General features: G+C 42.9%; 2 long non-coding RNA genes across 3 annotated transcripts in view; one reads left to right on the plus strand and one right to left on the minus strand.

Moving 5' to 3' along the window:
• Positions 1-21,775, plus strand: LOC130836538 (uncharacterized). Its single transcript, XR_009049166.1, has 3 exons — positions 1-136; positions 13,911-13,971; positions 17,004-21,775. It is a non-coding gene; the product is annotated as an uncharacterized LOC130836538 (long non-coding RNA).
• LOC130836536 (uncharacterized) overlaps positions 3,482-22,504 on the minus strand; it is a 27,098-nt gene continuing 8,075 nt past the window's right edge. The window contains exons 4-5 of one of the 2 annotated variants that reach the window (XR_009049165.1): positions 10,947-11,888; positions 3,482-9,821 (exon numbers count right to left, since the gene is read on the minus strand). This is a non-coding gene — a long non-coding RNA (uncharacterized LOC130836536). The other variant, XR_009049164.1, reaches the window with a different exon arrangement.

Genomic DNA, 22,504 nt, shown 5'->3' on the forward strand with positions numbered 1-22,504 from the left:
TTAGTTGCGGCACACGGGATCTTTGTGGCCACATGTGAGATCTTCCCTGCAGCATGTGGGATCTGGTTCCCCAACCAGGGATCGAACCCAGGCCCCCTGCATTGGGAACATAGAGTCTTAACCACTGGACCACCAGGTAAGTCCCTAAGCTGATATTTTATTTCTCTCTTGAGGTTCCTTAAACTGACGTTAGCATAGTTTTCAAATGTTAGTTTGGGGCACACAGAGGTTTACACCCTTATCAGAGGCATACTATGTTTAAATTGCAGCATCAAAAACATAAACAGTGACAAATATTGGGAAATGTGTAGTTCTAATAATCATGAAGAGCTATCAGTCCTTATTACATCATTAATGATTATGAATTGTTAATGTACTTTGTACGTATTTGGAGCATAAACCATTTGGTGGGGTGCCTCTGTGAACAGTGGTGAGAGTAATGTGCGGAGAAACCTTGAGCGAGACTACAAACCTTACTGTGACTCAAAGACAGCCTGCTGGCATTGACCCCAACACGTGTACCGAGCGTGGGGCAGGCTTCAGGGAAAACTGCCTCCATCGGATTCAGGGCAGATCTCACCCTAGACCCAAGCCTTCAACGTGAGGGTTGGGCAGACATGTCTCGTATGTAAGCGCTTGTGTGAGAACTCACACTGCAGAGAAAGCCCGTCTGTGTCAGGAATGTGGGACAGCCTTTCCTTTTCTCTCTTAAGTAACATGTGGGAGGTCCCCTTGGTAAAGTGCACGTGAGGGATGTGGAAGAACTCTGCTATCACTCATCTTTTCAGACATGGGAGAGGTCACAAGCAAGCAGAAAACCTGTGAAGGGAAAGAAGGTGGCAAGGTTCTTATTTATTGCTCTGCCCTTAGAAGACGTGACTATTCATAATGGAACGAAATCCTGGGAATAGAAGGAATGTGGGAACCCAGATCTTTATTAAAGATTTTGTAATCTGGACGTTTTCCAGATAATGTCTATACCTGGAACAGGGTTAGTCTCACCTCTTTCTTTTGAGGCAAAATGATCAGCGAAATCCTCTGATGTGACGATGGCTGTGCAGTGACATTTACTTATTTTTTAAAATATTTATTTGGCTGCGCTGGGTCTTAGTTGCAGCATGTGGCATGTGGGATCCTAGTTGCAGTATGCAGGATCTTTAGTTGCAGCATGCGGAATCTAGTTCCCTGACCAGGGATAGAACCCGGACCCCTGCATTGGGAGCTCGGAGTCTTAACCACTAACCACCAGGGAAGTCCCTGCAGTGGCATTTAAACCTCTAAAGAGAGTAAGGCAACTGTAACAGAGAAAATTACCAGAAATAAAAATGGTTTTCTCCCTGAAGACAGGGTCCTGGGTTACCAAACACAGTCAATGGAAATATTCCCAAATCTAGATGGTCTTTTGCAAAGATCTGCGTGGCTTTGTAGGAAAATTGAGGTGAAATTCACATAACATACAGTTAATCATTTACAGACATACAACTTGGTGCATTTGCTGTGTTGTGCAACCACCCTCTCTAATCTGAAAGCCTCATCATCACCCCAGAGCACCCATGTGCAAGTGGGTGCAGGTTCGATCCCTAGTTGGGGAACCAAGATCGCACGTCCCACGCTATATGCGCCCCCACACCAAAAAAAAAGTAGTCACACAATATGTGCTCATTCGTGCCCAGCGTTTACTCAGCATAATGTTTTTGTGCGTGATTCCCGTTGCGGCAAGTGTCGGTCCCTCTTTCCTTCTTATAGCAGAGTGTGTATACATGTGTGTACACACACCACAGTTTTGCTTATCTATTCATTCGTTAATAGCTCTGTGGGTCGTTTCCAGCCTTTGGTTGTGGGCAGAAAAAAAACGCTGCTCTGAGCATCTGTGTACACATTTCTGTGTGGACCGAAGTATTCCCCTTTGGTAGGCAGATCCCCGTGAATGGAGCTGCTGGGTCACCTGGTGATGCTCTGACTTTCTGAGGTACCGCCAGACTGTTCTCCACAGTGGCTGCATCCGCACCAGTCACATTCCCATCGGCAGTGTACCAGGTTTCTCCACATTCTCCACATTGGGAAAACCTGTATTGTGTTTTTTACAAGTCATAGCCGTGATAGCCCATGAGGTTTTGGTCATTCTAAATGACCAATGATGTTCGACTTCTACTGGTTTATTTGCCGACTATGTAGCTTCTTTAGAGACGTGTCTATTCAAGTTTCATTGCCCATTTTGAAAAACTAGGTGGCCCTGTTGAAAGAGCTCTTTATATTCTGGGCATTAAACCCTTATCAGATAAAGGACATTTGAACAAAATGAAATGTATGGATCTTACTATATCCCTGTGGAGATGATTAGGGACGCTTGACTGCTGCTCGTGTTTATTTGAATATGGTAAACGCAAATTATTTTTAGGTGCAATAATGGACTTTGGATTATATTTTAAAAAAAACAACACATATTCCAAAATATTCATGGATTAAATGGTACATCTGAGAGTTTCTTCAAAATCACGTGGAGAAATGAGTGGGGCAGAAATAAAAATTGAAAAGTGTTATAGGAAAGTAATGGATATATACAATTTTAATGTCTCTTCGTATCCTTCTAAAAACCATTTTTAAAATTTGTGGTAAGATACACATATAAAATTTACCATCTTAACCATTTTTAAGTGGTATTAAGTACATTCACATGGTCATGCAGCCACCACCGTCATCCAACCCCATAACTCTTTTCATCTTGCAAAACCGAAACATTACAATAGTAACTCCCCATACTCCCTCCCCTCCAGCCCCTGGCAGCCACCATTCTACTTTGTCTTTACTCATTTGACTACATATCTCATATAAGTAGAATCATATAGTATTTGTCTTCTGTGATCAGCTTATTCCAATGAACAAAATGCCCTCAAGGTCCATGCATGTTGGAGCGTAGTAAAGAATTTCCTTCTTTTTAAGGCTGAATAATACTCTGGTGTATGCACGGACTACATCTTGTGTATCCTTTCATTCTCTGATGAGCACTTACGTTGCTTTATGTATTCTAACAACTGTGAATCATGCCGCTGTGAACACAGGTAAACAAGCATCTCTGAGAGCCCACTTTCCGTTCCTTAGAGCATATAACCAAATGTGGAATTGCTAGATAATATGGCAGTTCTTTCCTTTGAGGAATTACTATACTGTATCCGCAATTGCTTTACATTTTACATCCCTGCCAACAGTGCACAAGGATTCTAACTTCTCCACATTCTTGTCTGTACTTGTTTTCTGGTTTTGTTTATTTGATAATAGCCGTCCTAATGTGTGTGAGGTGGGTATTTCACTGTAGTTTTCATTTGATTAGTGATTTTGAGCATCTTTTCATGTGCTTATTGGACACTCCTATGCTTTCTTTGGAGAACTGTTCAAGTTCATTGCCCATTTTGGATTTGGTTGTTTGGTTTTTACGTTGTTGAGTTTTAGGAGTTCTCTATGTATTCTGGATATTAATCCCTTATCAGGTATGTTATTTGCAAATGTTTTCTCACATTCTGTGTGTTGCCTTTTTACTCTGGTGATAATGTCTTTAGATGCACAAATTTAATTTCAAGCAGTCCAATTTGTCTTTATTGTTTTGTTTTGTTACCTGGGCTTTTGGTGTCATATCCAGGAAATCATTGCCAAATCCAATGTCATGAAACTTTTGTCCTGGTTTCTTCCTAGAGTTTTATTGTTGTAGGTCTTACATTTAGGTGCTTGAGCTATTCTGAGTTAATTTTTGTATATCAGGTAAGGGTCCAGCTTCATTCTTTTCCATGTGGATACTGTATTTCCTAGCATTATCTGCTGAAAATGCTGTCCTCTCCCCATTGGATGGTCTTTTCCCTCTTCACTCAAGTAAAAAAAAAATCACTTGACCATATAGCAAAGGGTTTACTTTTGGGCTCTCTATTCTATTCGTTGTTTCAGTTATTCAAGGTCTGTTGAGATTCTAATTTGAATTTTAGGATGGGATTCTCCTTCCACAAAAAAAAAAAAAAGTCATTGTTTTTTTTTTTTTAATTCTTTCCAGTTTTATTGAGATACACTTGACATACAGCACTGTATAAGTTTAAGGTGTACGGCACAATGATTTGACTTACATACGTCATGAAGTGATTAACCCAATAAGTTTAGTGAACATTCACCATCTCATTACAGATACAAAACTAAAGAAATAGAAAAAAAATATTTTTTCCTTGGTGTGAAAACTCTTAGGATTTACTTACTCTCTTAACAACTTTCATAAGTAACATACAGCAGTGTTAATTAGGGTTTTCTCCTGCAAAATAATAATTGATTTTAAAAAAATTTATTTTATATTAGGGAATTAACAGTGTTAAGTTACTTTCAGGTGTACAGCAAAGTGATTTAGTTATACATGTATGTATTCTTTTTCAAATTCTTTTCCCATTTAGGTTATTACAGAATATTGGGTAGACTTCCCTGTGCTATACAGTAGGTCCATTTTAAATATAGTAGTGTGTATATGTCAATCCCAGACTCCCAATTTACCCCTCCCCCACCTTTTCCCTTTGGTAACCATAAGTTTGTTTTCTAAGTCTGTGTGTTTCTGTTTTGCAAATCAGCTCATTTGTATCATTTTTTAAAAGATTCTGCATATAAGTGATACCATATGATATTTGGCTTTCTCTGTCTGACTTACTTCGCTTAGTATGATAATCTCCAGGTCTATCCATGTTGCTGCAAATGGCATTATTCCTTTTTATGGCTGAGTAACATTCCATTGTATATCTGTACCACATCTTCTTTATCCATTTGTCTGCTGATGGCTGCTTTCATGTCTTGGCTATTGTAAACAGTTGCAATGAACACTGGGGTGCATCTATCCTTTCGAACCATGGTTTTCTCAGATATGTACCCAGCAATGGGATTGAATGGGATTGCTGGATCTTATGGTAGCTCTATTTTTAGTTTTTTCCATAGTGGCTGCACCAACATATATTCCCACCAACAGTGTAGGAGGGTTCCTTTTCTCCACACCCTCTCCAGCATTTGTTGTTTGTAGACTCTTTGATGATGGCCATTCTGACTGGTGTGAGGTGGTAATCTCATTATAGTTTTGATTTGCATTTCTCTAATAATTAGCAATGTTGAGCATCTTTTCATGTGCCTCTTGGACATCTGTGTGTCTTCTTTGGAGAAATGTCTTTTTAGGTATCCTGCCCATTTTTTGATTGGGTTGTTTGTTTTTTTGATATTGAGCTGTCTGTAGATTTTGGACCTTGTCTGTAGCATCCTTCGCAAATATTTTCTCCCACTCTGTGGGTTGTCTTTTCATTTCTTTATGGTTTCCTTTGCTATGCAAAAGCTTTTGAGTTCAATTAGGTTCCATCTGTTTATTTTTGTTTTTATTTCTATTACTCTAGGAGGCAGATCGGAAAAGATATTGCTGCAATTCATGTCAAAGAAGATTCTTCCTGTATCTTCCTTGAAGAGTTTTATAGTATCCTGTCTTACACTTAGGTCTTTAATCCATTTTTTTAAATTAATTAATTAATTTTATTTATTTGTTGGCTGCATTGGGTCTTCGTTGCTGCACATGGGCTTTCTCTAGTTGCTGTGAGTGGAGGCTACTCTTCATTGTGGTGTGAGGGCTCATTGTAGTGGCTTCTCTTGCTGTGGAGCACAGGCTCTAGGCGTGTGGGCTTCAATAGTTGTGGCTCATGGGCTCTAGGGCACAGGCTCAATAGTTGTGGCGCATGGGCTTAGTTGCTCCATGGCATGTGGGATCTTCCTGGGGCAGGGATCAAACCCATGTCCCCTGCATTGGCAGGCGGATTCTTAACCACTGCGCCACCTAGGAAGTCCCCAAATCCATTTTGAGTTTATTTTGTATATGATGTTAGAGAATGTTCTAATTTGATTCTTTTATAGGTAGAAGTCCAGTTTTCCCAGCACCACTCATTGAAGAGACTGTCTTTTCTCCACTGCATATTCTTGCCTCTGTCATAGATTATTTAGCCATAAGTGCATGGCTTTATTTTTGGGCTTTCCATCCTGTCCCATTGATCTATATTTCTGTTTTTGTGCCAGTACCATACTGTCTTGATGACCACAGCTTTGTAGTATAGTCTGAAGTCAGGGAGCCCAATTCTTCCAGCTCTGATTTTCTTTCTCAAGATTGTCAATTTGGGGTCTTTTGTGTCTCCATCTGAATTTAAAAATATTTTCTTTTAGTTCTGTGAATGTCATTTGTGATTTGATAGGGATTGCAGTGAATCTGTAGATTGCCTTTTGAAAATATTGATTCTTCCAGTCCAAAAACATGGTGTATCTTTATGTCCATTTTTGTCATCTTTGATTTCTTTCATCAGTGTCTTATAAAGTTTTTGGAGTATAGGTCTTTTGCCTCCTTAGGTAAGTTTATTTCTAGGTATTTTATTCTTGATGCGATGGTTAATGGGGTTGCTTCTTTAATTCCTCTTTATGATCTCTCATTGTTAGTATATAGAAATGCAACAGATTTCTATGTATTAATTTTGTATCCTGCAACTTTAACAAACTCATCATTGAGCTTTAGTAGTTTTCTGGTAGCATCTTTACAATTTTCTATGTATAGTCTCATGTTATCTGTAAACAGTTGGGTTTTAGTTCTTCTTTTCCAAGTTTGATTCCTCTTATTTCTTTTTATTCTGATTGCCATGGCTAGGACTTCCAAAACTATGTTGAATAAAAGTGGTGAGAGTGGACATCCTTGTCATGTTCCTGATCTTAGAGGAAATGCTTTCAGCTTTTCACTGTTGAGTATGTAAGCTGTAGATCTGTCATAAATGGCCTTTATTATGTTGAGGTATGTTTCCTCCACATCCACTTTCTGGAGAGTTTTTATCATAAATTGGTGTTGAATTTTGTCAAAAGCTTTTTCTGCATCTGTTGAGATGATCATATGGTTTTTATTCTTCACTTTGTTGATGTGGTGTATCACAGTGATTTGTGGATATTGAAAGATCTTTGCATCCTTGGGATAAATCCCACTTGATCATGGTGTGTGATCCTTTTAATGTATTGCTGGATTCGGTTTGCTAATATTTCATTGAGGATTTTTGTGTCTGTGTTCAACAGTGATATTGGCCTGTAATTTTCTCTTGTTGTATCTTTGTCTGGTGTTGGGGACAGCTGCCTGACAGAATGAGTTTAGGAGTGTCCCTTCCTCAGCAATGTTTTGCAGTAGTTTCAGAAGCATAGACATTAACTCTTTTCAAAATGTTTGATAGAATTTGCCTGTGAAGCCATCTTGTCCTGGACTTCTGTTTGTTGAGAGTTCTTTTCTTTTTTAATGTTTTTTGGCTGTACTGCTCAGCATGTGGGATCTCAGTTCCTGGACCAGGGATTGAACCTGTGTCCCCTGCAATGGAAGCATGGAGTCCTAATCACTGGACCACCAGGGAATTCCCTGTTGGGAGTTTTTAAATCACAGTTTGAATTTCAGTTACTTTTGATAGGTCTATTCATATCTTCTATTTCTTCCTGATTCAGTCTTAAGAAAGCGTACCTGAGAATTTGTCCTTTTCTTCTAGTTTGTCCATTTGATTGGCATATAGTAGCTTGTAGTAGTCGCCTATGATCCTTTGTATTTCTGTGGTGTCCATTGTAACTTCTCCTTTTTCATTTCTGATTTTAATGATTTGAGCCCTCTTCCTTTTTTTTCTTGATGAGTCTGGCTAAAGGTTTATCAATTTTGTTTATCTTTTCAAAGAACCAGCTTTTAGTTTCATTGATATTTTCTATTGTTTTCTTTGTCTCTTCATTATTTTTGCTCTGATCTTTATGATTTCTTTCTTTTTACTAACTTTTGGTGTTGTATGTTCTTTCTCTAGTGGCTTTAGCTGTAAAATTAGGTTACTTGAGATTTTTCTTGTTTCCTGAGGTACGATTGTATTGCTATAAATTTCCCTCTTAGAATGGTTTTTGCTGCATCCAATAGGCTTTGAATCGTGTTTTCATTTGCCTCTAGGTATTTTTTGATTTCCTCTTTGATTTCTTCAGTAGTCCATTCGCTGTTTGGTAGCATATTGTTTAAGCTTCACATGTTTGTATTTTTTAACAGTTTTTTTCTTGATTTCTAATCTCATAGCGTTATGGTCAGAAAAGATGCTTGATATGATTTCAATTCTCTTAAATTTCCTGAGGCTCATTTAGTGGTCCAGCATGTGGTCAATCCTGGAGAATGTTCTATGTGCACTTGAGAAGAAAGTGCATTCTGCTGCTTTCGGATGGAATGCTTTATGTCAATTAAGTCCATCTGGTGTAATGTGTCATTTAAGGCCTGTATTTCCTCATTTTCTCTCTGGATGATCTGTTCATTGATCAAAATGGGGTGTTAAAGTCCCCTGCTATTATTGTGTTACTGTTGATTTCTCCCTTTTATGGTGGTTGGCATCTGCCTTATGTATTGAGGGGCTCCTATGTTGGGTGCATAGATATTTACAATTGTTATATCTTCTTCTTGGATTGATCCCTTGATCATTATGTAGTGTCCTTCCTTGTCTCTTGTAATAGTCTTTATTTTAAAGACTGTTTTATCTGATATGAGTATTGCTGTTCCAGCTTTCTTTTAATTTTCATTCATATGGAATACCTTTATCCATCCCCTCACTTTCAGTCTGTATGTGTCCCTAGATCTGAAGTGCATCTCTTGTAGATGGTGTATATACGAGTCTTGTTTTTGTATCCATTCAGCCATCTGTGTCTTTTGGTTGGAGCATTTAAGCCATTTACGTTTAAGGTAATTTTTGATATGTATGTTCTTCCTGCCATTTTGTTCATTGTCTTGGATTTGTTTTTGTAGGTCTTTTTTCTTCCTTTTCTCTTTGGTTCTCTTGTGATTTGATGACTGACTGTAGTGTTGTGTTTGGATTCCTTTGCAGTCATTGCGTTGCTATCCAGTGTGCATCCTCATGTGGTTCTGTAAGGCTGAGTGCCGACGGTAGACGGTTTACATTCATAATGTTTCTCCCCAGTGTGTGTCCTCAGGTGGTACCATAAGGATGACTTCCAGTTGAAGGGTTTCCCACAGTGTTTTTATTTGTAAGGCTTCTCTCCAGTATGAGTTCGCACATGGGCTTGAAAGTATTTGAGAGAAGTGTAAGCATTCCCACAGTCTTCACAGTTATAGAGTTTCTCTCCAGTGTGTATTCTCATGTGTGCTCAAAAGCTTTCAAGCCAAAGGAATGCTTTGTCACATTCCTTGCATTCATAGGGTTTCTCTCCAGTGTGAGCCTTTTCATGTCTTTTAAAAGATTGCAGATAATGATAGGCTTTCCCACGTTCCTTACAACTGTAGGGCTTCTCCCCACTGTATATTATCATACGTCCTTGAAACAGTGAGGGATAAACGAAAGCTTTCCCACACTCCTTACATTTATATGGCTTCTCCCTATCATGCGTTTGCACGTGTCTAGTAAGACTAGAGAACTCTCCGAAGGTTTTCCCACGCTGCCTGCATTTCTCTCTCTCTTGTGAACCAGGATGTGCTGGTCGAGCGAGGGGAAATAAAGGTTTTCCCACATAATGTACATCCATAGGGCTTGTCTCTAGTGTGAGTTCTTAGGTGTGTGGGACAAATGCAGGTCTGCTTGCATTCCTGGCACTGATAGGGTTTTTGTCTGTGGTGAGATCTGACATGCCCCTTAAAGGAAGAAAGATTCATGAAATCTTTTCTACATTTGATGCATTCATATGGTTTTCCTCTGGTATAAACACTCTTGCACAGATTAAGATTGGGAATGTGACTACAGGTTTCTCCACACTGATTTCCTTCATTAGATTCACAGACTCTATCCACATTGTGATTTCTGTTAAAAGCAAGAAGCACTTTATTATTGATTTGTTACTAGCAATTAACAAGTATTAGAAACAGACTCACAAACCTAAAGAACAGCCCTGTGGTTGCCAAGGGGGAAAGGGGAAGTGGGAAGGAAGGACTGAGAGTTTGGGGTTAGCAGGTGCAAACTATTATATATAGGATGGATAAACAACAGGTCCTGGGACATTCCCAATACAGGAAGCACAAGGTTCCATCCCTGGTCAGGGAACTAAGATACCACATGCCATGCAGCAAAAAAAAAACCAAACAGCTCCTACTGTATAGCACAGGGAACTATATTCAACATCCTATGATAGGACTTCCTCGGTGGAGCAGTGGTTAAGAATCCGCCTGCCAATGCAGGGGACACGGGTTCGAGGTTCGAGCCCTGCTCTGATAACACTCCACATGCCACAGAGCAACTAAGCCCATGTGCCACAACTATTGAGCCTGTGCTCTAGAGTCCGTGAGCCACAGCTGCTGAGCCCATGTGCTGCAACTGTTGAAGCCCACGTGCCTAGATCCTGTGCACCACAACAAGAGAAGCCGCTACAATGAGGAGCCTGAGCACCACAATGAAGAGTAGCCCCTGCTTGCAGCAACTAGAGAAAGCCCGTGTGCAGCAACGAAGACCCAACACAGCCAATAAATAAATAAATAAATTTATAAAAAAAAAAATCCTATGATAAACCATAATGGAAAAGAATATGAAAAAGAAGGTATATGTGTGTAACTGAACCACTGTGCTGTACAGCAGAAATTAACCCAGCACTGTAAATAAACTATACTTCAATAAACTAGTTTTAAAATAAATCTTAGAACCACATGTCTAACTACACATTTCCATATAGTAAAAGTAGAATTAAAGAAAAGCTTTGGATGAGAGCTCAGGCAGATTCACTGTTCACAAACTGTGTATCACACATGAGGTTTTCCTGTAATTGTTTCTACCCAAATTTTATTTCAAACACTCACTGTCTAAGTCAAATTATATTGTTAAAACTCTTGTGACTAATCAAGAATTTTGGAGCTAGGATTTTTTTTTTTTTAATTCCACGACATACTAGGATTCTATCCTGGGACAGGACAGCTTTCTCTTTTGAGTGCAACTCACCTCAGGTGTCTGCCCTGGGTTTTTCTGCTGATCTTCAATGCTGTGATTGTCCCAACTTTTTCTTAAAATGTAGGCACAAGAGTTATATTTTGTGAGTTTTGCTATTTTCTGTTTGTCAGATATTTTTTCCTCACATGTATCCTGCTGAGACACTGACGCACTAGCTTTAAACAGTGTCTCATAATCTGAAACAACAGAAAAGTGCATAAATATATTCAGGAATAAGGCACCATGAGCAAAGACAGACGTTGAGGACTTCAGCACTTTCAGGACTTCAGCAGACAGGCACAAGGGGTCAAAAGTCAGGCAAGTCACTGAAGACCATCACAGCATTCCAAACCAGGACCCTCCCTCTGGGAACCAAAATGACCCATGAAGGCTGTACCCGCACCAATGACATTAAAGGAGCTTCCAATCTTTTAAACCAAGACAAAAATAAAGTCTCCATTGTCCTGGGAAGGTTATTAGATTCTAGGTCCAGGATGGCTGTGACAACATCTGTCTTATTTACCAGTGTACTCCTTTTCCACATTTCGAATCTTGCAACAACACCGATGAGAAATGCTTCGTCCTTTAGGGAACAAGTGTGGGCGTGAAGCTGTCCTCACCCACGAAGGCCAGATTTCTGAGGGTGTCCAGCATCATGTCTCTGAACCGGGTCCAGCAAAGCCCACTCCTCCGGGTTGAAGTTCACAGCCACGTCCTCAAAGACCACAGAGTCCTGAAACATCTGAACATGTGCAGGAGGATGGGTGAGTCTGACAGCAATGGAGGACTGGACTCAAGTCATCGGAGGTTTGAACAGGATCCTGTGGCCTCTGGATATCTGCTCTGACTCTTCCCACTCACTTCCTAATCGGTTTCAGAGCTCCACCAACACTCTGAACTTGTCTCCACTTTTACCGTGATTCCTGCTGTCTTACTCCTTTCTGTCTGCAGGGTCTGGAGAGATAGGATACAAACAAAGTAAATACTTTTGTGTCAAAACGTGCAGCGAAAGGGCAACTTAGCAGGCCTCAGTGGTCCAGACCTTGAACTTCAGGACTAACCCTTGACCAGCTCCTGGGAGAAAGTGTGTAAGCCCCTGGAATACATTTCTGTGTTTTCCAGCCCCAGCTGCAGCACAAGGCATGTGGGATCTTAGTTCCCCGACCAGGGATCGAACCCGAGTCCCCTGTATTGGAAGTGTGGAGTCTTAACCACGGGACCGCCAGGGAGGTCCCTGAAATGCATTTCCTGATAAGAACATGGGTATAGCTGTGCTCTGGCACCCTGCCGGAGTTTATGTAATGATGTGATTTATGATATTTGCCTGGTTTTTTCCATCCTGGGCCTTGTGGCACCTGGTGTCAGTTAGACTTGTGGAGCAGCCAGACGCTGAGCAGCTAAGGTCAGTACACGGGCACCCCATGCCTGTGTGACTCACAGTCAATAAAAACCCCAGGCCCATGATGCCAAGGCTTGAGTGAGCCCTCCTGGTTAGTAACATTTCATACACGTTGTCACAAATTAAGCTCTGCCCATGCAACTCCACTGAGAGAGGATGACTTCAACTCCGAGCCTAGTTTCTCCGGGATTCTGTCCCAAGTAGTAATTCACGAATTTAAATACATGTCCTCTCCCTGTAATATAAACTGTGTATAACCGCTTTTCTGAAATAAGTCCTCCTGTGAGCTTTGTAGTGAATCCTCACGCCTGGGGCTGGTCTTGGACGCCCCTGACACAGGACCAGCAAGTCCTTGTGATAAAGAAGTAGTTCACTAGGGGGGGCTTCACAGTCAACAGAAACTGGCAGAGGAAAGAATTAGAGAACTGGAACACTCACTGACAGATGATACAATCTGAAGCACAGATGGGAAAACAAATGAAGGTGAAAGAGCCTCAGAAATGTGGAGCAGCGTTTAGTGCACCAACACCTGGGTGAGGGCAGCAGGACAGAAGAGAAAGGAGCAGGACAAAGACTCAAAGACATACTGGCTGAGAATGTGCTAAATGTATTGAAAATCACCGAAGTACACATACAGATGCCCCAAAGACAGAGAAGAATAAACTTGTAAAGCAATCCACACACAGCCACATCACAGTGAAAATGGTGAAAGTCAAAGACAAGGAGAAAAGCTTGAAAGCAAGAAAGACACCTTGTTCCCTAAAAGGGAACCTCTGTTAAGACCATGAGTGGACCTCTCATCAGAAACCACGGAGGTTACAGGTACTGGGATAGCATATTCCAAGCGTTGAGAGAAAGGAAAACTGCCCATAAAGGAGCCACATCCAGAGAGTGATCTTTCAGAAATGATGGTGAAACGAGCACATTCCCACATACAGAAAAAGAGAATTTGATGGGGGTTGGTGTGGGCAAGAGAAGTGTCTTGTAAATACTAAGGAAATTCTTCAAATTGAAAACAACTGTCGGGACTTCCCTTGTGGTGCAGTGGTGAAGAATCCACCTGCCAATGCAGAGGACGTGGGTTCGATCCCTGTTCCGGGAAGATTCCCACATGCTGCAGAGCAACTAAGCCCGTGCGGCTCAACTACCAAGCCTGTGCTCTAGAGCCCATGAGCCACAACTACTGAAGCCCACGTGCCCTAGAGCCCTCGAGCTGCAGCTGTTGAGCCCATGTGCCACAACTACTAAAGCCTAGAGCCCGTGCTACGCAACAAGAGAAGCCACTGCACTGAGAAGTCCGTGCACCGCAACTAGAGAAAGCCCACAGGCAGCAATGAAGATGCAATGCAGCCAATAAAAATAAATAATTTACTTTAAAGAAAACAACTGTCCCCAAGTGGGAATTCAAATCCATGTGGAAAAAAAAAGCAAAGCAAACTGATAAAAGTATTTATATAAGTGCATGTTTTCCTCCAGTATTTTCTTAAATGATTTAAGAAGCAATTGTGTAATGTTTATAATGTATTGCTGGGCACGTAACACGTGAAATGTAACATATTTCTCATCTTTCCCAACAGCTGCACAAAGGAGGTGGGAGCAAAGCTGCAGACGGTCAAGGAAAGGAAACGACTGGAGATGGTAAAGTAGTCATTAAAACACATGCTGTTGGTTCAGTAACATTAATAGAGGTGACGTATATAAAATGATGCCATGAAAAGGGGGGAGGAATAGAGCTTCCTAGGAGCACCATTTCTGCATCTCACTGCGATTACGTGTAACTCTGAAGCTGACCGGATGAAACGTACATGGGAAGCCCTAGAGTAACCAATTTTTTAAAAAGACTGGAAAAAAGTCATTAAAGCAACTGAAATGGCTTAACTAGAAAATATTTCAGTTAACGCAAAACAAAGTAGTAAAGGAGGAATGTAGGAACAAAGACAGGTACGTGGGCACACAGAAAACACAAGTGATGATGCAGACCCCATCAGTAACACGAGGGAGTGGGCGGTCAGAATGGACAGTGAAGGTTCTCTCTGCAGGAGACACTGTGGCCTGACCTCCCCCCAGGCCCTCCTGCAGGACCGGTGAGTGATAAGACCCTTTATTTCCATTCCATTGTGGTCTGCCAGTGAGTGGGGGACTCACCGACACCCCCGGAGCTCCACTTAACAAATGTTGAGTTACTGTAATCACATATATACACCACTCCATATAAAACAGATAACTAATGAGAACCTACCGTATAGCACAGGGAACTCTACTCAGTGCTCTGTGGTGACCTACATGGGAAGGAAATCCAGAAAAGAGGGGACATACGTATACGTATAGCTGATTCACTCTGCTGGACAGCAGAAACACAACATTGTAAATATTCTCCAGTAAACAATAACTAATTAAGCAAGAAAAAAATTGGCATCACAAACAGGATGGATGCAGTCCTGCTTGCAGCTGACCTCAGGGACTAGGAACTGGGAACCAGGCTGAGCAGCACCAGCAGTGCCACCAGGAAATGCAGCATGAACGGGTGTCTGTGTCCCCTGGAGCAGTGCAGGGGGCCTGCCGCCCGTCATCAGGGAGGGGTCCTCAGCCCATCTCCCCTGTGAGAGCCCTCTCAGCCGGTGCCAAAACCCACCACCCGTGATGGAGATGAACGGGCTGTCAGACACACAGCTGCCACCCCGAAGGCACCCGTCCCCAGTGTAATAGAGGTGATCACGGCATCAAAAAGGCTCAAGGCCCCTACTTCGCTGTCCAAGATCCGGCCAGCATGTTTTACTTGGTCTCAATAATTGAAGACTCAGAACCTCAACTTGCTTCTCCTTCCTTCCTCCCATCCATTCATCGGAGTATAACTGCCTTACCATGTTGTGTTTCTACTGTACAGTAAAGTGAATCAGCTATGCATATACATATATCCCCTCTTTTTTGGATTTTCTTCCCATGCAGGTCACCACAGAGCACTGAGTAGAGTTCCCCGTGCTATACAGTAGGTTCTCGTTAGTTATTTTACACATAGTAGTGTGTATATATCAATCCCAATCTCCCCCTGCATCCCACCCCCGCCTCCCCCTTGGTATCCATGAGTGCTTCCACTTCCGCGGGCATCCAGCATAGCTTTCCTTGGCTGCCCACACTTGTCTAACAAGCCCCGGCATGGTACGTACCCTATACCGACAAGACCTACGTTCACTCCACTAGCCCACTGCCACCTTTAGCGTCCTACAGATGACACTTTGCTACGACGCCCTCTGAGAATGCCATCGGGAAGACGTACACACGTTGCCAGTAGAGACGGTGGGCCAGTACCCTGCATGACATCCCCACCGGCCACTTCCACCAAGTCTCTGGGCGCAGCGTGGTCAGTGGAGGGCGGCCAAGTTCCTCTCTGTGGACATCCACTCCGCACAATCGGACACGGGCTGTGTTAGGTCTCTTCACCTCTGGGAGAGAACACGTTCCACGCTCAGCTGTTCTGCTCAGGCCTCTCTATGCTGTTGCAGGCAAAGTGGCTACTTTCCGTTGGCAAGAGCCGCGACAGGCTGCCTCCTGGCTCCTGGCCCAGCCAGCTGCACAGCGGCCTGCCCTTCAACCTTCCAGACTCAGGCTTCCGAGTTCACTGGCTGGTGACGGTGTGAGGGTGCCTCACGGAGTCTCTGGACCAAGCACAGCTCTACCTGGCTACCTGCGGGCTTCTGGACCAAACACCTGCCCGAGCAGCAGCCTGACTGATCATGTCACTGGCGTGTCATATCTTCGTAACCTACTGGCCCTTGCAGAGCCGAAACATTAACAAGCTTCACGCACAAGTCTCCATCCTGCCTCGGGTCATCAGGGATTCAAACCTGCAGAGCCTCACCACAGCCGCTGAGGCCTGATGCGGAAAATCACAAATATTCTATGGCAGGAAAGGCGAAGTAAGAAAACAAAAGAACAAAGCACATGTCCCCTTTGTGGCAGGCTCTTTGCAGTGTGCATCTATGTTACACACCAACCAGACCTCCTCAAAAGCAACAGGATGAAACCAACCTTTTAGAAAAAGCCGGCCCTTCCTTCAGATGCCAGCACTGTAATATTGTAATTCTGTGATTAATATATTTCTTTTTCACCTCATACAAGGGTACAGGGGGTAGTGCTGACCAAAAGGCTTGTCTGTACTTGCATAATTAAGGGGAAAAAGAAAAGCTTCACTGGTGGAGCAGTGGTTAAGAATCCACCTGACAATGCAGGGGACACGGGTTCAAGCCCTGGTCCAGGAAGATCCCACATGCTGCAGAGAAACTAAGCCCGTGACCCACAACTACTGAAGCCTGTGCGTCTAGAGCCCGTGCTCCGCAGCAAGAGAAGCCACCACAGTGAAAAGCCTGCACGCTGCAACGAAGAGTAGCCCCTGCTCTCTGCAACTAGAGAAAGCCCGTGCACAGCAGCAAAGACCCAACACAGCCAATCAATGAATAAACAAATAAATTTTAAAAATTAAAAAAAAAAAGCTTGGTTGATCAAGCGGTGTCCTCACTGCTAACCTGTCATGACACATAATTTGCTCAAAAATGTATAAAACTGCATCTCTGACTCCTGATCGGTAGAGCAGCTATCAGACCTTCTGAGAATCTGTTCCTGGGCTTATAATCCTCAGTTTGGCTCGAATAAAATTCTCTTTTCTTTCTTCTCAGGTTGATTGTTGTTGGAGTTTTCATCGACATTTCCTTGGCGTAGTCAGCAGCACATCAGAGACACCCAGCAGAGATACCCAGGGTCTCCCCAACGGGCGCTCAGTACCAGCACTGGCCCCTTGAGCCCCACCGGCTTCTTCCTCGGGGCTTTGGTGAGTTGCCCTGATATCCGGACGTCATGGCTTTACAGGAACGACATCCTGAATTTTATCCGTGCTGTTTTTCTGTTTAAGACTGAGAATCTTTAAGGGGTACTAATACAATTTCCTAGGCAGGAAGCCTGGAGACACATAGGTGACGCGTCTCTATTAATTTTGGCTCAGATTGAAAACAAGATGACATATGGCCTGAACACACTGATTGTTAGTGAAATGAGAGACTGAGCCTGCTCAGTTCTGAAGAAAAGGGACACCTGCTCCTTCCGGCCACAAGGCGTTCTCCGCTGACGGAGAACCTAGCGGCAGTGTCTGAGGATCAAGCCTCGTGACGCGTAGCGCGGTCCCACAGGGGATCCCACGGCAACCATGAAGTCAGTTCTGCCCACCAGGGGGCATGAAGAAAGGCTGATGGCCTGGTGCCCCGAGCACCCACGGCAGTTTGAGGCTGTTGGAGGGAGAAACCGAGACATTAAGACAGTCAAACTGACCCCAGGGTTACTCCTCGAGAAGCTAGACTCAGAAGCAGCACACGCCCAGTCCACCACGCTGCCCTCAGAAAACTGCTCCGGTCCAACCTCGTATCTGAGTCAGGCCATCAAATTACCAATGGGAGACCGTGCCTCGAAGGCCTGTGGTGACGCCAGCTGGGCTTGCATGTGATACCTATGGAACTGACACCTGCAAGTATTTTACCAAATGGGAGAATCTGACCAAAGATAACTTGTCCCTGAGACCGCCAAAATGGGGTTCTTTTGATTTACCTAAATTGGTTTAGTTGCACGTTCCATTAGAAAAAGCCGGCTATAAAATCAACCAGAATGGGAGGCCTATTTTAATTGGAACCTAGAAGCCTCGAAACAAGGAAAGGATAACATGGCTTCCCTGCAGGAAACAAAAATGATTAGAAACGGTGGGTAAGGTAGAGAAAGCCTCAGAAGCCACTGCTTCTCCTCCTCCCCGGCCTCCACCTCCGTCTCCACCTTCCTCATATCCTCTTCTCTCTGAGCTTCCCTGCCCTGACCTTCCTGCTCCCCCTCCTCCAGCACCATAAGAAAAACACACTGAATCCGAGAGAGATGAAAGCAACACCAAGGGAACAGCGGCTCCCTTTAAGGAGACACCCACGAGCCGAGGGGGTCCTGCTCTATGCACACCGCTTGGATTAGGGCAGGACTGAGGAATTTGACTAAGGATTTTTCCAGATCCCTTACAAGATCCTTTAGCTTTTGCTAAGGACTTTGATCTTACAGTAAGAACTCACAGGCCTGGATATTCAGACTCATACCAGCTCGTACCTTTACTAGTCTCTGAAAGTAAAGCAAAGGAATGGCTCTGAGACATCTACTGGAAGGCCACCTCTGGGGGATTTTCATAAGCATAAGGCTGCATGTCGCCAGAGATGTGGAGAAACTGCTTACAACTTACACCAGGCTGTTCCGAAAATCTTCCCACATGAAAGAGACTGCGCATGGGACGTCCCTGCTGGCGCTGTGGTTAAGACTCTGCACTCCCAGTGCAGGGGGCCTGGGTTCCATCCCTGGTCGGGGAACTAGGTCCCACGTGCCACAACTAAAGATCCCGCATGATGCAACAAAGAGCCGGTGCAGCCAAATAAACAATGAAAACAATTTTTTAACTTAAAAAGAAAATAGATTGGGCACAGGTTCATCAGGGCAAACAGAGGCCAGGAGAAACTACTTTTGATTATTTTGAAAGATTTGAAAAGACATTCAAACAACACTCTGGCGTGGGTCCAGGAGAGTTCTCTAAACCATCAGAATGATCCAGTATTCAATTCCATTTTTGTAGAAGGGTTAGATGAAGAACTGGCACGACTGGTGAAAAGACAACGAACTTGACTGGGCCGCTGTGCACACTCATGCCCTTTCACGACAGCTGATGGTCTTTCTAAAACCTCACAGGAAGGAGAGGAGGAAAACGCTGCCAGGATTGTGGCTGTGTGGCTACAGCAGTTTGGCGGCCCTACGAGACTCACCTGCCCGAATTCCAGCCAGGCTCGGAAGCACCGCACCTGCTTTTACTGAGAAATACCCAGATATTTAGAAAGGGATTGCCACAGATTCCAGACTTAGAACAAGGTGAAATTTAAAAGTAATAGGGGTACTCCGAGGATTACAAGGGGGAACTTCCCCTCCTCCTCACAAATACCTTAGGGGAAACTGAAATAACTATTGGAGGGGAAACCTCTAAGGCCCTGTGGACACAGGCTACATTCCCTGTCCTTAACCCTGCCCTGATTCACGGCCCTCTCCCTCGGGGTAAACAACCGATTCCAATGGTAGGGGTTCCAAATTTTCCTATGCAGATTTTTTTAATCAGGACCAATAACTTTGCAGCTAGAAACTATCACAGAAAGACATGTATTCCTTTTGGTGAAATGTGCTGCAATTCCTCTGACTGGACGAGACCTTTCAGAGGCATGTAATGCCCGTATTGCCTTTTCACCTAAAGGTGAAATGATTTTAGATTTAGAAGATGCAGATCAGAACATAATTACTGAAAAATTAATGGTTATGAAAATAAAAATTCAGACAAATCAAGAGGAAACGAATGATCTGCTATTACAGGACAGCTGCATGTAAATCAGAGGAGTTAGAACACACCCTCACACCATGCACAAAAATAAACTCAACACAGCATAAGACAGGACTTCCCTGGTGGCGCAGTGGTTAAGAACCTGCCTAACAATACAGGGGACACAGGTTCGAGCCCTGGTCTGGGAAGATCCCACATGCCTCGGAGCAACTAAACCCGTGAGCCACAACTACTGAGCCTGCGCTCCACAACAAGAGAAGCCACCGCAATGAGACGCCTACGCATCACAACGAAGAGTAGCCCCTGCTCTCTGCAACTAGAGAAAGCCCTTGCGCAGCAACGAAGACCCAACACAGCCAAAAACTAAACTTTTTTAAAAATTGCATAAAACATGACACCATAAAACCCCAAGAGAACACAGGCAAAACATTCTCTGACATAAGTCGTACCAACATTGTCCTGTCAGTCTCCCAAGGCAATAGAAATAAAAACAAAAATAAACGGGACCTAATCAAACTTACAAGCTTTTGCACAGCAAAGGAAACCATAAACAAGACAAAAAGACAACCTACAGCTAGGGAGAAAATATCTACAAATGATGTAACCAACAAGGGTTTAATCTCCAAAATATATTGGGTTGGCCAAAAAGTTTGTTCGGGTTTCTTTCCATACTATCTTATTGGCCAACCCAATACAAGCAGCTCATACAACTCAACAACAACAACAAAAACCCAATTGAAAAATGGGCAGAAGACCTTAAGAGACATTTCTCCAAAGAAGACGGATGGCCAATAGGCACATGAAAAGATGCTCAGTATCACTAATTATTAGAGAAATGCAAATCAAAACTACAATGAGGTATCACCTCACACTGGTCAGAATGGCCATCATTAAAAAGTCTACAGATAAAAAATGTGGAGAAAAGGGAACCCTCCTATGCTGTTGGTGGGAATGTAAGTTGGTGCAGCCACTATGGAAAATAGTATAGAGATTCCTCAGAAAACTAAAAACAGAATTACCATATGACCCAGCAATCCCACTCCTGGGCATGTATCCAGACACTCTAATTCAAAAAGACACATGCACCCCTATGTTCATAGCAGCACTATTCACAGTAGCCAAGACACGGAGACAACCTAAATGTCCATCGACAGAGGAAAGGATAAAGAAGATGTGGTGCAGATACACAATGGAATATTACTCAGCCATAAAAAAAGAACAAAATAACGCCATTTGCAGCAACACGGATGCAACCAGAGATGATCATACTAAGTGAAGTAAGTCAGACACCATATGATGTCACTTATATGTGGAGTCTAAAATATGGTACACATGAACTTCTCTATGAAACAGAAATGGACTCACAGAGAACAGACTTGTGGTTTTCAAGGGGGCAGGGGTGTGGGAGAGGGATGGACTGGGAGTTTGGGGTTAGCAGATGCAAACTATTACATTTAGAATGGATAAACAACAAGGTCCTACTGTACAGCACAGGGAACCATATCCAGTCTCCTGAGATAAACCAGAATGGAAAAGAATATTTTAAAAAGAATGGACTTGTCTGAGTCCGGTATACTGCAAGACCGTTTATGTCCAAATGGAGAACAAAATGGCCAGCTTGTAATAATATTCACATCTAGCTGTGAACATCAGAGCAGTTCCAGATACCAGATGCTAATTTTATCTTTCTCATTAATAACAAGCCTTCATTTTCTTACCACCATGATGTGAGAACAACTAAGGAGGGTCACGTCACCAGCCATCACAAGTTACCACTGTAGCCGCTGTCTGTTGGACGCAAGTCACCAGCGGCGGGCAGTGGTAACCCATTGGTTTCGATCACTATATATGTTACAGTGGGTTGTTATTTGCATTCTGTTGATGGGCGATTATTTTTTCTTTAAAAAAGTAATTTTCATATTCCCACTTTATAAGCAATGTATTTTGATCATTACACATCTGGAAAATATAAACAATGGATAATAAAAATCATCTCAATTCCACCATATTGAGAATTGTTAATATTTTCATGTGCACAGCAACTCAAAAATTAGTGGTGGCCCAACTATGGAGTTTGTAACTTGGTTTGAAAGGGGATCCTCTAGGAAAAACTCCTGCTCACGATGAAGTGGTAGACTAGCTACTTTCTTCCGTGTTTATACATGTGTGTGTATGCATGTTCACAAGTTTTCAGCAAAGTATTATCTACAGAGTTGAATAAACTTTCACCAAGTGAACATACCCGTGTAATCACCATGTAGATCAAGATATAATACAGTACATTCCCAGGAATATGCTTTATGCCTCTTCCCAGTCCCTCCATCACAGCCTTCTAGCCTTCCACAAATGTAACCCTAATCTGACTTCCAATGCTATAGACGTGTCTTTCCTGCTTCTAATTCCATATAAAGGTATTGTCTGTGAATAATGACTGTTTTATTTCTCATGGGCAAATCATTAAACTTTAATTAAAAAAAAAAAAGAAGAATGTATACGGACTTCCCTGGTGGTCCAGTGGTTAGGAATCCACCCTCCAATGCAGGGGATGCAGGTTTGATCCCTGGTTGGGGAACTAAGATCCCACATGCCATAGGGCAACTACGCCCATGTGCTGCAACTACGCAGCACACAAGACACAACTAGAGAGCCCACATGCCGCAACTACAGAGCCCATGCACTCTGGAGCCTGCACACTGCAGTGAAGACCTCACATGCCACAACTAAGACCTGATGCAGACAAACATAAGTAAATAAATATTTAAAAAGTAAAGCACAGGGACTTCCTAG

The sequence above is a fragment of the Hippopotamus amphibius genome, chromosome 15 (assembly GCF_030028045.1).
Source record: "Hippopotamus amphibius kiboko isolate mHipAmp2 chromosome 15, mHipAmp2.hap2, whole genome shotgun sequence".
NCBI classification, from domain to species: Eukaryota; Metazoa; Chordata; class Mammalia; order Artiodactyla; family Hippopotamidae; genus Hippopotamus; species Hippopotamus amphibius.